Consider the following 16,611-nt stretch of genomic DNA (forward strand, 5'->3'; position numbering starts at 1 on the left):
TGTAATGTAAAATTTTATTTATATCCCGCCCTCCCCCGCCGAAGCAGGCTCAGGGCGGCTAACAGCATTTCAAGTAAATAATACAATAATAAAAACATTAAATTCACATTAAAATTCACATTAAAACCAGTCAATAGTCAATAATTAATTAAAACATTCCTGAATTAACACTGGCGGTAAACATTATTAATCTGGCGGTAAACATTAATTCAGTTATTGGTGAACGCCTGTTTGAAGAGGGCGGTCTTGCAGGCCCTGCGGAACTGGTCTAAGTTCCGCAGGGCCCGCACCTCCTCTGGGAGTTGGTTCCAGAGTTGTGGGGCCGCAACGGAAAAGGCCCGAGTGTGGGTGCTTTGAAGTTTAACTTCTTTTGGCCCAGGGATATTCAGTCTGCTTTTCCCCACTGACCTCAGTGCTCTCTGGGGCTCATATGGGGAGAGACGGTCCCTCAGGTAGGTCGGTCCTTGGCCATATAGGGCTTTAAAGGTTATGACCAGCACTTTGTACTGGATCCGGTATACGATTGGCAGCCAGTGCAGTCCGCGCAGCCCCGGCCGTATATGTTCCCATCTTGGGAGACCAAGTAACAGCCTGGCCGCCGCGTTCTGCACTAGCTGCAGCTCCCGGGTCCGGTACAGAGGCAGCCCCATGTAGAGAGCGTTACAGTAGTCCAATCTTGAGGTGACCGTCGCGTGGATCACCATTGCTAGGTCCCGACGCTCTAGGAAAGGGGCCAGCTGCCTCACCCGCCTCAGGTGGAAGAATGCTGATTTGGCAGTGGCTGTTATCTGGGCCTCCATTGATAATGAAGGCTCTAGTAAGACGCCCAGGCTCTTCACCCGCTGCGCCGTCTTCAGCGGCACCTCGTCAAAGGCCGGGAGAGATATTTCCTTCCCCAGAGTGCCACGACCCACATGGAGAACCTCTGTCTTCGCTGGATTTAACTTCAGCCCACTCAGTCTAAGCCACGTTGCAACTGCCTGCAAAGCCCGGTCCAGGTTCCCCGGGGCGGAGGCGGGCCGGCCGTCCATTAGTAGATAGAGCTGGGTGTCATCTGCATATTGATGGCAACCCAGCCAAATCTCCGGGCAATCTGGGCGAGGGGGCGCATATAGATGTTGAATAACATCGGGGAGAGAACTGCTCCCTGGGGCACCCCACAGTCTAGTGTGCGCCTCTGGGATCGCTCACCCCCAATCGCCACCCTCTGTCCCCGACCCATGAGGAAGGAGGAGAGCCATTGTAAGGCCAGCCCCTCAACCCCTATGTCGGCGAGGCGGTGAATCAGCAACCGATGGTCAACTGTATCAAATGCAGCCGACAGATCTAATAACATCAGTATTGCTGCACCGCCTCGATCCAGTTGCCGCTGGAGGTCATCCACCAAGGCGACCAGGACCATCTCCGTCCCGTGGCCCGGCCGGAAGCCAGACTGGCACGGGTCTAAGACAGAAGCGTCATCTAGAAATCTCTGTAGCTGCAACGCCACTGCCCTCTCGATAATTTTACCTAAAAATGGTAAATTGGACACCGGTCGGTAGTTTGCCAATTCGACCGGGTCTGCTGTAGGTTTTTTCAAGAGGAGGCGGACCAAGGCCTCTTTCAGAGGCGTTGGAAAATGCCCCTCTAGGAGGGATCTATTTATGATGTCCCGTAGGGGACATCTAAGCTCCCTCTGGCAGGATTTAATCAGCCAAGAGGGGCAAGGGTCCAAATAAGAACACAAGAAGAGCCCTGCTGGATCAGACCAGTGAGGGTCCATCTAGTCCAGCCTCCTGTCTCACACAGTGGCCAACCAGTTCCTCTGGAGGGCCAACAACAGGGCAGAGAGGCTGAGGCCTTCATAAGAACACAAGAACCCTGCTGGATCAGACCAGTGGTCCATCTAGTCCAGCATCCTGTCTCAAACAACGACCAAACAGTTCATCTGGAGGGCCAGCAACAGGGCATAGAGGCTGAGCAGCACTGCAAAGAGAGGGGGGTCTCTTTACTGGAAAGTGTCCAGCACCAGTGGCAGAGAAACTGTGCAGTGCCTGGTAGCTGAGCAAGTAGCGTCCAGTGATGCCTCCAAATAGCTTCTTGTGGGGTCAGGTGATGACATCATTGGCCGTCACGGGGCAAACCACCACATAGGTGAATTCTGCCAATACATGCATTTTCTATTTTTAATGACTAGATTTTCATTTTAAAAAAAAAACCCTCTCATCTAAAGTAGCAGGAAAGATAGACAAAATATTCTGTTTGGAATGGTGACAGAAGAACACTTCCAAGAAATTATTAGGAAAAAACACCCTAATATGCTCAGCTAGCCTTAGGAAATAATAAATTGACTTTTCAACTGATCCCAGCGAAACACAGGCTGGTCTGGAAGAGAGCATCAGGCCTTGGAGAGCCGGGATTCGGCTCTTCCAGTCGAAGAACAGGCCAAACTATCTGACTGGTGATTCTGCATAAGACACCTCGTTTTGTAAAAACCCATTTTAGCTGAAGGTGGGAGGAGGAGGGAGTGAAGGAGGAAGAGTAACACCAAACAACAGCTTTTCCTTCTGGCTTCATCCCAAGTATATCTCCTTTCTAAAATAATTGTTACTCCTTTTGATATTTCACACCAAACATGTTTCACCTTCTCCGGTTGACCAGTTGAACTGGGGAGGAAAAAAAATGGCTGATCAAATGCTCCAGATTGGAGGCAACCTGAAAGTAAACTGCATTAATACATCCAAATGGACCTCTGGCAACAGGGCCGCCAAAGGTATCCCGGTTCAAGGATGACAGGGCACAGTTCTCCCCTGGAGCAAAAGAAGGAACTGAGTGACCACAGAAGAACACTCCGGACAAAGGTCAAGACCAAGGCTGCAAAGCTTATATAAATAACAAATGTGTGAATTGGACCCACTCAATCAGTAGACCTCAGATTGTATTCCTATAGTCCAGGGGTGGCCAACGGTAGCTCTCTGGATGTTTTTTGCCTACAACTCCCATCAGCCCCAGCCATTGAGAGCTACCGTTGGCCACCCCCTGCTATAGTCAAGTGGGGCCCAGTCCGTGGATTCTTAAATCCATGGATCAGAGCCACAATGAAAGAAATCAGATAGTTCTACTAACTTGGGAGACTTCCCAGAATTGCAAAAAAAATCTGACAACATTACATCAATACGGGGTGGGGTGGGATTATATCTTGGTCTACACCTGCACTGAGGAGAAGCTGCAGGTGGGTGGGGAGGCTGTTGTGAGTGGGGAAACTGCTGGGCTGCAGGCTGGGACAGTCACTGCTGAGGCAAAAAGGAATGAGGTGGGGAAAACCGGTGCTTTTTTTGAGGAGGAATGCAGTTCCCGCTGGCTTGGCATCAGGGGGTGTGGCCTAATATGCACATGAGTTTTTGCTGGGCTTTTTCTACAAAAAAAAGTCCTGCGTGAAACAATGGCGACGCCAGGGGGTGTGGCCTAATATGCAAATGAGTGTCTGCTGGGCTATTCTACCAAAAAAAGTCCTTGGGAAAACAGAAAGAGCGACTGAGTGAGAGTTGGCATAGGGGAGAGAGCCAGAGAGAGAAAGAAACCAAGAGAAGGGGTGAGGGGTGGAGGAATTGAAAGAGAGGCTGGTAACCTGTTTGGAACTGTAAGAAAGCTGTAACTACAGATCTTTGTTGAAGTACCTTGTCACAACTGAAGCTTAGACAAAGCCTGGGAGGCAGAAACAGGTTCTGAATGTCCAGAGACCTTGTTTAGGTCTGATCAATTTAAAGAACAAACTACTCTGCACAAACGTAGGCTGCCTAGGTCACCCCTCCCTTGGCGTTCTGGAGGCAGTCTTCAACTGCATTTCATCACGGGAGCGCAGTACTTGCGCCTTCTATAGAAAATACTTTGTGACTGAATAGCGGGACTTTTTGCAAGAAATTTATTAGGTGTTTTGTTCCTTTCTCCCTCTGCTCGTGACCTGAGTTCGATCCCAGCAGAAGCTGGTTCAGGTAGCCGGCTCCAGGTTGACTCAGCCTTCCGAGGTCGGCCAAATGAGTACCCAGCTTGCTGGGAGGGAAAGTGTAGATGACCGGGGAAGGCAATGGCAAACCACCCCATTTAAAAGTCTGCCCTGGAAACATTGTGAAAGCAACGTCACCCCAGAGTCGAAAACGACTGGTGCTTGCACAGGGGACTACCTTTACCTTTTTAAAGCTTTATAAATATTTGTTATATAACAGTAAGGGAACGTGTCTGGCACCAAGTTTTGGACTATGATGGTCAGTATCTTACTGTTATATGCGGACGATACAGTCTTACTATCTCGTTCCAGAATTGGATTAAAGCGTTTGCTTGTTCGCTGTATCACCTTCCTTAACAACAATAAGCTCCTATTGAACTATGACAAATCTAAAATTGTTGTTTTTTCCAAACCTTGGAAACCAACTAAATGGTCAATAGGCGGTAAAGAGATAGAACAAGTAAAATACTAAAAATACCTAGGAATTCCTTTTCCATATGACACACTTTGGACTAATCATCGTAACGGTATAATTAAGTCAGTCAATGTTAGCGTTGCAGCTATCCAGTGCTCCTTTTACAGCGGAGGCAATCAGTTTATCCCAGCCGCGCTAAAAATCTTTAAGGCTAAAGTGATACCGCAGCTTTTATATGGGAACCTAGTGTGGATCACAGCCTTGGATAATAACATTGAAGGTGTCCAATCAAAATTCCTACAGAAAATTCTGGGATTTCCAATGTGTGTACCATATGCAGTTTTGTGTTTAGAAACAGGGACGAATCTTGTGGAAACACAAGCATGGCTAATGTCACTTAAATACTGGCTGCGGCTACATTTCCACTCTGACTCAGAGAGCCTTTTTTATCAACTGATCTCAGAATCTAATTTGTCAAATTGGCTAGTATTTATTGAGAGGAAAATTAAATCTATGGGCATTGATTTAGATTCACTTCTTATGCTATCTTTAAAAGATGCATTTTTGAAACTTAAGCTCAGAATTCTAGATATTGAAATGCAAACGTTATATAGCCTGGCCAACAAGTCTTGCTCCCCGCTGAATTTTGAACTTCCTCTCTCAGTAGGGAAATTAGCGTCATATTTCTCCTCTCTGCAAGCTCCACAGCAATGGCGTGCGTTCTCGTTAACGAGATGTAATGCATTACCATCTGCTATCCTATTTGGTAGATTTAACAGGATTGAGTACTCCAATAGACACTGTCATTGTAATCCCAAGTGTATTGAAACTATTTCCAATGTATTATTGAACTGTCCTTTTTATGATGATATTCGTTGTATATACCTGAAAGATACTTTATCAGATATGTTGGGCTGTGCTGATTCAGGCAAAGTCCACAAACTTTTAAATGACACTTGCTCTGAGGTAACTTTAATGGTTGCTAGATTTCTTCAACAGGCCATGGAAATACGACAGAGAACGGTTCTGGAATGACCACATTTTATTTGTTTTGATTATTTAATTTGGCTAAACTCGACTCATATATATTTTACTTATTTTATGTATATTAGCTCCCTACGTACTCTATAATCTAGGATTTTATATTATTTATATTGCTATTTTACTGCTAAATCTGTTTTATGCCAATAAAGGCTTGTTGTTGTTGTTATTTGTTATAAAAGCAAGTGTGAATCTTTATAACTTTAAGATACATTTAAGATGTTCTGGTACACGGAAGTGTTGCTTCGGATCCCCCACCCCACCTGGGGATTGGCTGTGTGTGCACTCTCCTTGAGAGGTGATATGAATGACAGGCCTTTTTCAATGGGGGCACCTTTCCTTTTGAGGCTACACTGGCACCTGCATTGCCTTCTTTTAGGTGCCAGGCAAAAACATTTCTGTTCTTCCAGGCTTATTAATTAAGGGGTTGATTTTTAAAAAAGAAATAAAAACCATTTTTACGTTCAGCCTAGAATCTGTTGAACTCATTTTGAGCTGCTCAGTGATTTATCTTCTGGCTAGGCTTCTACGGCTGGATTTCAATTAATAATTCTTCATGTTATTATGCTTCATTTTGTAAGCCAAGCACACAACATCCAAAAGTACTAGGGATTGTGACAAAACAATTAAAATAGGTGCATTGTGAAGCATAACCAATCAGTCATATACTGAATCTCATACCTCGAAGCAACCTACGCAGACACGCATTAACAAAATGTGACCGTACTCCTTTTTGTTTAAAAAAACAAACTCTTCAGCAGTGAAAAGCTGATTATGGAAGTCTGTGTTCAAGCTTCATCACGATAGATCTATGTATTTTCCTGGTTCAGAGGAAGGCTGGATCATTTCATATTGTACTGCATTCAAACTCCAAAATGCAAAGGGTGTGAAAATCTGCACATGCGTTCTTCTAAAAGGGGAAACCGCACTGGCTCCTTCCCCTGTGTCAAAACCACAATGAAAACCAGCTGTGTCAGGATTAATTGCTGCCAGTGTTATTTATGAGTATATGATCTTTCACTGGATTTACATTCTGCTTTTTGTCATTGTATTATCACGTGTATAATATGCTCTACAGCTACTTTTGAATGGGCTGAGGTGCTTTGGATCTGTGTATACCAGTACACGTGATACACATAGGGTTGCTATGCAGAAGAAGGTAATGGTAAAGCGCCCTGTTGATCTCTTTTGCCTTGACCTGCAAGGCCCAAGCTGGCCTGATCATGGAAAATAAGCAGAGTTGGATCTGGCTAACATTTGGATGGGAGACCACCATGGAATTTAGGGTTGCCAAGTCCAATTCAAGAAATATCTGGGGACTTTGGGGATGGAGCCAGGAGACTTTGGGGGTGGAGCCAGGAGAAATTAGGGGTGGAGCCAAGATCAAGGCTGTGACAAGCATAATTGAACTCCAAAGGGAGTTCTGGCCATCACATTTAAAGGGACGGCACACCTTTTCAATGCCTTCCTTCCATAGGAAATAATGAAGGATAGGGGCACCTTCTTTGGGGGTTCATAGAATTGGACCCCCTGGTCCAATCTTTTTGAAACTTGGGGGGTATTTTGGGGAGAGGCACTAGATGCTATACTGAAAATTTGGTGCCTCTACCCCAAAAAACAGCCCCCCCCAGAGCCCCAGATACTCGCAGATCAATTCTCCATGATTTTCTATGGGAATAAATCTCCATAGGGAATAATAGAGTTCCCAGCAGACATTTCCCTCCCCTCCCCCCGCTTTCTGACGACCCTGAAGCAGGGGGAGGGTCTCCAAACCAGGGGATCCCCTGCCCCCACCTGGGGATTGGCAACCGTAATGGAAGTCCAAGATAGCTACACAGATCCAAGCAACGGCAAACCACCTCTCAGTGTCTTTAGTTTAGTTTATTTGATTTATATCCCATCCTCCCCGCCAAAGCAGGCTCAAGGCGGCTCACAATACATAATAGAACAACAATAAAAGCAGTTAAATTAAACATTGGATTAAAACAATTTAAAACAATTTGGTGCTAATTTTGCCTTGAAAATCCCATGAGGGGTTGCTATTTAGTTAGCTGTAACTGTGGCGCAGGGTGGTAAAGCTGCAGTACTGCAGTCCCAAGCTCTGCTCACAACCTGAGTTCGATCCCTGGCGGAAGCTGGGTTTTCAGGTAGCCAGCTCGAGGATGACTCAGCCTTCCATCCTTCTGAGGCTGGTAAAATGAGGACCCAGCTTGCTGGGGGGTGGGGAAGTGTAGATGACTGGGGGAGACAAGGGCAAACCACCCAGTAAAAAGTCTGCCGCGAAAATGTTGTGAAAGCAATGTCTCCCCAGAATTGGAAACAGCTGGTGCTTGCCCATTTATTTTGCAATTTTTTTAGGTAGGTTCCCCAGGATAGCTTTAAATAAATCAAGTTTAGGGAGGGACGGTGGCTCAGTGGTAGAGCATCTGCTTGGGAAGCAGAAGGTCCCAGGTTCAATCCCCGGCATCTCCAAAAAAGGGTCCAGGCAAATAGGTGTGAAAAACCTCAGCTTGAGACCCTGGAGAGCCGCTGCCAGTCTGAGAAGACAATACTGACTTTGATGGACCAAGTGTCTGGTTCAGTATAAGGCAGCTTCATATGTTCATATGTATGTTCAAAGTAAAATAAAATTGAACCAACTTAACAGGAAGAGACATCTAAAGCCTAATAGCACTGGGAAGTGCTTGGCGTTCCATGTTATTAAACCTATGTGTAAAGCCTTTAGGAGAAATCATTAGCAAGTTTGGAATTAGATATCAAGTCATCAATATGTGGAGGACATCCAGCTCCATACAAATCCCCTGATGATGCAGCAGAGGTCTCGAGCAACTGAGTGCTGTGGTCAGAGTAACAAACTGAAGTTGGAAAGGTGGAGACGTCTTAGTCCAACTGTCTGAGCACTGCACTATGCTAGCTCACAATGGAGAATAGAAGAGTAGTCAAGAAGGAGACTTTGAAAGGGGGAGTCTAAGTGCCTCTGTGTGGGGAACAGAGTTTGCACAAGGAGACGTCGGAACAGACAAGGCAAGCCATTGTAAGGAATACAAAATATATTCCCATCCAACCCTCCTTTTACGTTCCATGTGCATTATCCAAAAGAAGCATGCATGAATCCCCTATTTCTTCAGTAATCTTTCCCACTTCCTGTACTTATGACTACGTAGGAGTAGGTGGAGGAAAGGAAGCTCTGTTGACCTCTGTCTGCCCACACTCAAGCTGTGCAGTATTCAGGCACATACATATATAAAGGATAAGAAGAAAAGATCTGGAAATAAAACGGTACATGAGATAATGTCTTCGTAAGGTCTGTCTGCGCTTGAGAATGTCTGTCTGCACAGACGATCAGACTTCATTTTGGGCAGCCGATCACAGGAGCAGAGCTCCCGAACCTCTAAATTTTATTGTGCTCTTTCTTTCTTTCTTACCTGCTCCCCACCCCCTCAAAAAAATAAAACTTGCTTCTGGGCTCCGTTGTTCAACCCCCCCTGTGCGAATTTTGCTGAACTCTATGACCTGACAAACTTTCTAATATTTTCCCCACAAAAAATTGGAAAATAACCGAAACATATAAAGCAGACAGATGGAAATCTTCATTATGTCACTTTGACCACATAGAATCATAGAGTTGGAAGGGACCTCTGGGGTCATCTAGTCCAACCCCCTGCACAATGCAGGAAACTCACAAATACCTCCCCCTAAATTCACAGGATCTTCATTACTGTCAGATGGCCATCTAGCCTCTGTTTAAAAGCCTCCAAGGAAGGAGCGCCCACCACCTCCCGAGGAAGCCTGTTTCACTGAGGAATCGCTCTAACGGTCAGGAAGTTCTGATTTAATTTCAACCCATTGGTTCTGGTTCAACCTTCTGGGGCCACAGAAAACAATTCCACACCATCCTCTATATGACAGTCCTCTATATGACAGTCCTCCTCTATATGACAGTCCTTCCACACCATCCTCTATATGACAGTCCTTCAATTCCACACCATCCTCTATATGACAGTCCTTAAAGATCATATCACCTCTCAGCTGCCTCCTCTCCAGGCTAAACATGCCCAGCTCCTTCAACCTTTCCTCATCGAACTTGGTCTCCAGACCCCTCACCATCTTTGTCGTCCTCCTCTGGACCCATTCCAGCTTGTCTATATCCTTCTTAAAATGTGATGCCCAAAACTGAACACAATACTCCAGGTGAGGTCTTACCAGAGCAGAGTAAAGCGATACCACCAGTTCATGTGATGTGGACACTATACTTCTGTTGATACAGCCCAAAATTGCATTTGCCTTTTTAGCCACCACATCACATTGTTGACTCATGTTCAGCATATGATCCACTAAGACCCCTAGATCCTTTTCGCACATACTACTACTAAGACAAGTCTCCCCCATCCTATAACCATGCATTGGGTTTTTCCTACCTAAATGCAGAGCTTTACATTTATCCCTATTAAAATTCATTTTATTGGTTTTAGCCCATTTTTCCAGCCTGTCAAGGTCATCCTGTATTCTGTTTCTGTCTTCTACTGTATTTGCAACCCCTCTCAATTTAGCATCATCTGCAAATTTAATAAGAATTCCCTCTATTCCTTCATTCAAATCATTTATAAAGATGTTGAATAAAACAGGTCCCAGGACAGACCCTTGAGGCACTCCACTTGTCACTCCTCTCCAAGAGGATGAGGAACCATTCACAAGCACTCTTTGGGTGCGACCTGTCAACTAGTTACAGATCCACCTAACCGTAACAGGATCCAAACCACATTTTACTAACTTGTCAGCAAGGATAGTATGTGGAACCTTCTCAAAAGCCTTACTGAAATCAAGATAAATGATGTTTATAGCATTCCCCTGATTCAGCAAGGTAGTCACTTTCTCAAAAAAAGAGATCAAGTTAGTCTGACATGACTTGTTCTTGAGAAACCCATAGTAATCTCTTAGTAATCAAAGCCATCCTTTCTAAATGTTCCAGGACCAACTGATGATTTGTTCTAAAACTTTTCCAGGGATAGACGTCAAGCTGACGGGTCGGTAGTTACCCAGATCCTCCTTTTCCCCCTTCTTTGTTTAAACCAATTTTATTATACTGCAATATATTGTAATAATAGTTATAAAAAATTAATACAAATACATTACATTTTTCTCCTCCCTCCCCCCTTTTCATGACCCCCGAAGGTGTATTTTAATTAAATTGCTAAAAATAAAAGGTAATTTTATCAGTTAAAGAATCTTCATTAAAAAAATTCTTAAAGCAAGAAGAAAAAAGGAAAGAAAAAACATATGTTATAATTATAATCCATCTTCATTATAATCCTTTAGCCCATATAAAAAAAAGTTGAAAAAAATGTTCACATAGTCTCGCTTTTTGACTGTAGTCCATTTATTTTTCCTCTAAAGTTCAACCATTGTCAAAAATCGCCAGATATCCTTTAACCTTCCATTGTTTTTCAACATATTTTTGAAATTTTCCCCACTCATTTTTAAACTTCTCTAGATCATATTCTTTTAAGATTCTTGTAAGCTTGTCCAATTCACTCCAATGCATAACACTCTTGAAGATGGGGACAACATTCGCCCGCCTCCACTCTTCCGGCACCTCTCCTGTTCTCCAAGAATTCTCAAAAAATAATACCCAGAGGCTCAGAAATTACATCCGCAAGCTCTTTTAGAACCCTTGGTTCTAAATGGGAGAAAGTAATTTTAAGAAGGATACATGGGAGAAAGTAATTTTAAGAAATATGATGGGCGTAAGGTTTTATTATGACAATTATGATTCAAGAAGCATTTGGAGGTAGATGCTGAGCTTATATAATTTAGTACATTTTCCAGTCATGTCAGGGGGTGTGTGGCATATGCAAATAAGCAGTTCTTATGAGCTCCAGCATCTCTTTTTCTGACCCCTGCATGCAATGTTAGTCTGCACTTGGAGAAGATATAGAAAAGGGCAAATATTAGAAAAGGGTGGAATATCTTTCTTCTAATTTTTTTTAAAAATCTGGTGAAAAGCATCATCATCATTGAAATTTTGAGTGGTGTGCATATATTTTGCTTATGCAGTTTAATTATGATCATAGATCTGCCAGATATATTTGGGCAGATGCTCTCTTACTGAAAGAGCCAAAGCTGTGGATTTTAGCCACCTTAAGGGTGGTTTCATTAGAATTATCTGAAAGGAAAACGGATATATAACATTTGTCAGATCTACCTGGAAAATTGGATAAAATTTGGATGATGTGTAAGTAAGGTTGCCATCCTCCAGGTGGGATCTGGTGTTCTCCTGGGATTACAACTGATCCCCAGGTGACAGATATCTGTTCCCCTGAAGAAATGGCTGCTTAGAAGGGTGGAGCTGCTGAGCTCCCACTGCCCTCTCTAGGTTCCACCCCCAAATCTCTGAATTTCCCAATCGGGAACAGGCAACCCTAGGTATAAAGAAGGAATGCCCCTATAAAATAGACAGTACAATAGCACATTTGACTGTTTCAACTGTATTGGATTGGAAAGGAAAAACACATTGAGAATTGGGGGGGGGGGGGGTTGTGAATATCTCCCTAATGTCAAGAAGAGGCTTCTTGCCAATAATTTTATGTCAGCCAATTGCCAATGTTGATTACTAATACTGAGATTGTTAAATCTGGATAGATGTATCTCATATATGTTTTTTTTTACATTTTATCTTTTATAATGCATTTGCCAATTAGCTATGCATTGCTTTACTTTGTTCATTATTAAGCCCATGTAATCTTAGAGTGAACTGGAATGTGCAACAGACTCACAGGTGAGCCACAGCCTCCTTTTCCAGATGGCCTTAAAAATGGAGGGTTTTTTTCTGAGCTGCTGAAAAGTACGGTTAGAGTTTTATTTACAAAGAAAGACACTGAGTGACTTGGGGGGGGGGGGAGGACTGAGCACATAATAATTCAAATACTTTGCTGCCACTTTTGCACACCTGGGTTGCTGATGTCAATAACTGCCATACCTAGAGTATAAGCGTCTGGCCTTATCCTATGAGGTCAGTTCTAACAAGAAACTTCTTGCTGTGAACAAGTATCTTCTCAATAAAGCCCTTATTTGATTCAAATCAAAGAGGCTGATTTGATGACAGCTGCACAGAACCTGACACCTACCAGAAGAGCTGAAGGCAGTGTGCAGATATTGAACACAGAGAAATTATTCTGCCTCTTTTAACCTGGCTTTTTGTCATCCAATTAAATTAGACTTCATTTTTTAATTCTTAACATTTTAATGCCACCTTTCTATCTGAACAGGGTCCACAAGGCAGTGAACCATTTTTTTTAATTAATTAAAAATACATTTTAAAAGATTTTTAAAATCAAAATGATAAAATCATTCAAAACACATAAACAATACCAGAAGGAGGGCCAGGAACTGTTATTGGTGAAAGACACCAATAGTCTATCTAACAGGGTACACAGTCTCTCAATCAAAGATTTCAGGTTTTCACCGGCTGGCATCATCATTAGGGTTTGTAGAATCTTTCAGGCTCAAGTCTCTCAATCATTGGGGGTGGGAAGGAACTTCTGGAATCGGTGATATAACAAGAGAACAGTGAAAAGTGGGATGGAGCTTTGGGGAGGAGTTTGAAACCCCAAAGTTAAAGTTCTAGATCTGGATCAGGAGAAAGGTCTGGGCCAAAACAAGTTTTGAGAATGGCAGGGCAAAAGCAACGTGGAAGTGGTGTTGCCCAAGCAAAGGTAGAAGGTAAACGAAACTGTGAGGCAAAACAGAACTAAAGGTGGCAGGTAATGTAGAAGGTGGCTTTGAAATGCACACAAAGAGAGAATCAAAAGGCTAGTGTAGAAAGGGCCAGAGACAGATTATATCCCCAGGGAGAGAGTTCCAAAATTTGGGTGCCATGACCAAGAAGGCTTTTTCTTGGCTTGCCATCTGTCTAGCTTCAGATGGCTGGAAGACAATTGAAACAGGCCCTCTGAAACTGACCAGCAGGGTATGTAAGTAGGCTCGTGTGGGAGGGTGAGGTTGTCTAGCTACAGAACTCCTTGCCATAAAATGACTTCTAGTCCATCAGGCTTCAACAGTACAGTTAAGAAACTGGTAAAAGATCCGATCTGGAGCTGGAACCTGAAGACAAACAAAAGGAGAGGCAGTTTGTTCTGCTCACAGCTTTCCTGGAGGTATTGGGCTGACCATTGCTGGAGGTCAAGAGACGTTTAGCTTGATTCAGAAGGCTATTCTTCATTTTAGAGATATTATGTTCAGTCTAAAAGTCCTCTGTTGTATTATATAAAAAATTCCACAGTTGGGGTAATCTTTGAAAAACAGTTTGTCAGTCATACAGGGAGATAATCCAAGAAATAATGCAAAGCATGTTTCTGAAAAAAAAATAATGCCAAAGCCTAACATACCAATGGGGTGAAGAAAGATTTCTCATGTAAAAGAAGTTATGGAAGGTTGTGCCACATAACCCTGGCTTATCTGAAAATATTAAGCATGCTCTACCTTGCTCCTAATAATAATCGAGCTGCGATGTTCTGCACCAACTGGAGTGTCCCAGCTGACTTCCAGGGGAGGTCCATGTAGCGTGCTACCATAGTGTAGCAACTGCAGCATGGATCCAGGTTGCCAGGTCCGCTGTGTCAAGATGGGGGCCACCTTCTGGGCTAGATGGAGTTGGAATAAAGGTGTGTTTGTTTGGTTTTTTGCAGTGACATTAACTTAAGAACATAAGAGAAGCCATGCTGGGTCAGGCTAGTGGCCCATCTACTCCAACATTCTGTAGCCAAAACCCAGGGGCCATCAGGAGATCCACTTGCTTCTCCAGCTTCAAAGCTGGATCCAGTACACTCTCAAAGCTCTTGGACCAGAAGCGAACCCCATCAAAAGTGGGAAGAACAATGTCCTTGAAGCGGTGGGAGTCTGCAGGTCAGTGTGTTCTCCTCCAACCCTGGCTTTCTAGTCAGGCTCAGACAAGAATGGCCTCACTCCAAGGCTGCCTCATTTTGCAGGGGAGACAGCCTCTGAGTGATGCACAGCAGCCCCACAGCCCCTTTCACCCACCTGGCACCCGGGTAGATGAAAGATGTGCCGCCTCCTCAGTCTGACCCCGATGGGGGGTGCAGGCACTGGGGCGGCAAAAACCCCACTTCTACCCCTGAACACAACTGAACTCCGAAGGAAGTTCTGGCCATCACATTTAAAGGGACCACACTCCTTTTAAATGCCTTCCCTTCATTGGAAATAATGAAGGATAGAGAACCTTCTTTTGGGGCTTATAAAAGTGGACCCCTGGCCCAGTCTTTTTGAAACTTGGGAGATTTTTGAGGAGAGGCACCAGATGCCCCAGAGAGTACTGAGATCGGGAACTCGAAATCTCCTAGTTATCCCCGGGCCAAAAGAAGCCCACTTAAAATCCACCAGGGACCGGGCCTTTTCTGTGGCGGCCCCCTCCTGGTGGAACCAGTTGCCGGAGGAGGTGAGGGCCCTGCGGGACCTTGCCCAGTTCCGCAGGGCCTGTAAGACAACCCTCTTCCGGCTGGCCTATGACTAGCTGGTACAAGAAATCCAGGTGTAGTTATATTATAAGTTGCTGTCCCTAATGTTTTAAATGGTTTAAATGTCTTATAATTTTAAATATTTTATAATTTTAAATGTATTAATTAATTTTAACTGTTTTATGCTTAAATGTTATTATGTGGAATTTTATGCTGTGAGCCGCCCTGAGCCACTTGTTGGGAAGGGCGGGATATAAATTAATAAATAATAATAATAAAATAATAATAATGCTATGCTGAAAATTTGGTGCCTCTATCTCAAAAAACAGCCCCCCCCAGAGCCCCAGATACTCACTGATTGATTGCCCATTATACCTTGTGGGAACCAGTCTCCATAGGGTATAATGGAGCTCCCAGTGGAAATTCAACCCCCCCACACACACACACACACTTTCTGATAGTCCCGAAGTGGGGGGAGGGCCTCAAAAACAGGGGATCCCCTGCCCCCAGTTTGGGATTGTCAACCCTAGATTCGAATTCCCCACTCTGTCATGGAAGTTCTCTGGGTGACACTTTCTCAGCTTATCTTACCTCACGGGATAACTTGGAGAAAATTACAACAGTCACCTTGGTTCCCCACTGGGGAGAAAGATGGGGTATAAATAAAGGAAATGAATAATAATAAATTGCAATCTGCAGGACTGCTTTTCATTTAAAGAAATGAGAGGAGGGGAGACTGTGAATGCAATCACATGAGAGATTTGGCCCTACCTAGGCCACCCCTCCCCACAAGATTAAACAGGTGCAATCACATATGCACATCTGTCCCCCTCCCAGTGTCCCACCTGTCCTTACAGCCACTGGGAACGTCCTGGTAGTAAATCTATGAAGTGCATGCATAGCACGTTTCCTGGCTGTCTGAATGGCCAGGGCACACGATGCATGGACTTGCATGCACAGGAGCAGTCTGAATCCTCTTCTTGCATGTGTGCCCCCTCCCCGTGTCTCTCCCAGTAGCAGGGTGAGGGCTCCGTGATTGCCACAGCATGCATCAAAGAGCACCAGCTTTTTCCAAGTGGGGAGATGGCCGTGGCAAATTCCAAGTGTGATCGCACCCTAGGCCTCCACAGTGCACCCAGCCTGGGTTTGATATTTAAGACAATCAACCTAAACGTTTCTTCTGGGCCTCTGGCAAGGAATTTTGTGTCTGCATCTTTTTGAAAATGTATTCATTTATTTTAAACATTTCATTAGACGACTTCCTTTCGGATGGAGCTCAAGGCAGATTTCAACATAGACACGTACAAAACGCATTAAAAACGTAAAACCCAAAATTTAACGTCACAAAGATCTGCTTAGTGCTTAAGCAAGTGGGGTCAAAATCTGACAGCTTCTAAGAACATAAGAGAAGCCATGTTAGATCAGGCCAATGGCCCATCCAGCACAACATTCTGTGTCACACAGTGGCCAAATATATATATATATATATATATATATATATATATATATATATATATATATATATATATATATATATATATATATATATATATATATATATATATATATACACACACACACACACTGTGGCTAATAGCCACTGATGGACCTCTGCTCCATATTTTTATATAACCCCCTCGAAGGTGGCCATGCTTGTGGCCACCACCACCTCCTGTGGCAGTGAATTCCACATGTTAATCACC

Source organism: Heteronotia binoei, chromosome 4, assembly GCF_032191835.1.
Source record: "Heteronotia binoei isolate CCM8104 ecotype False Entrance Well chromosome 4, APGP_CSIRO_Hbin_v1, whole genome shotgun sequence".
In the NCBI taxonomy this organism is placed as follows: Eukaryota; Metazoa; Chordata; class Lepidosauria; order Squamata; family Gekkonidae; genus Heteronotia; species Heteronotia binoei.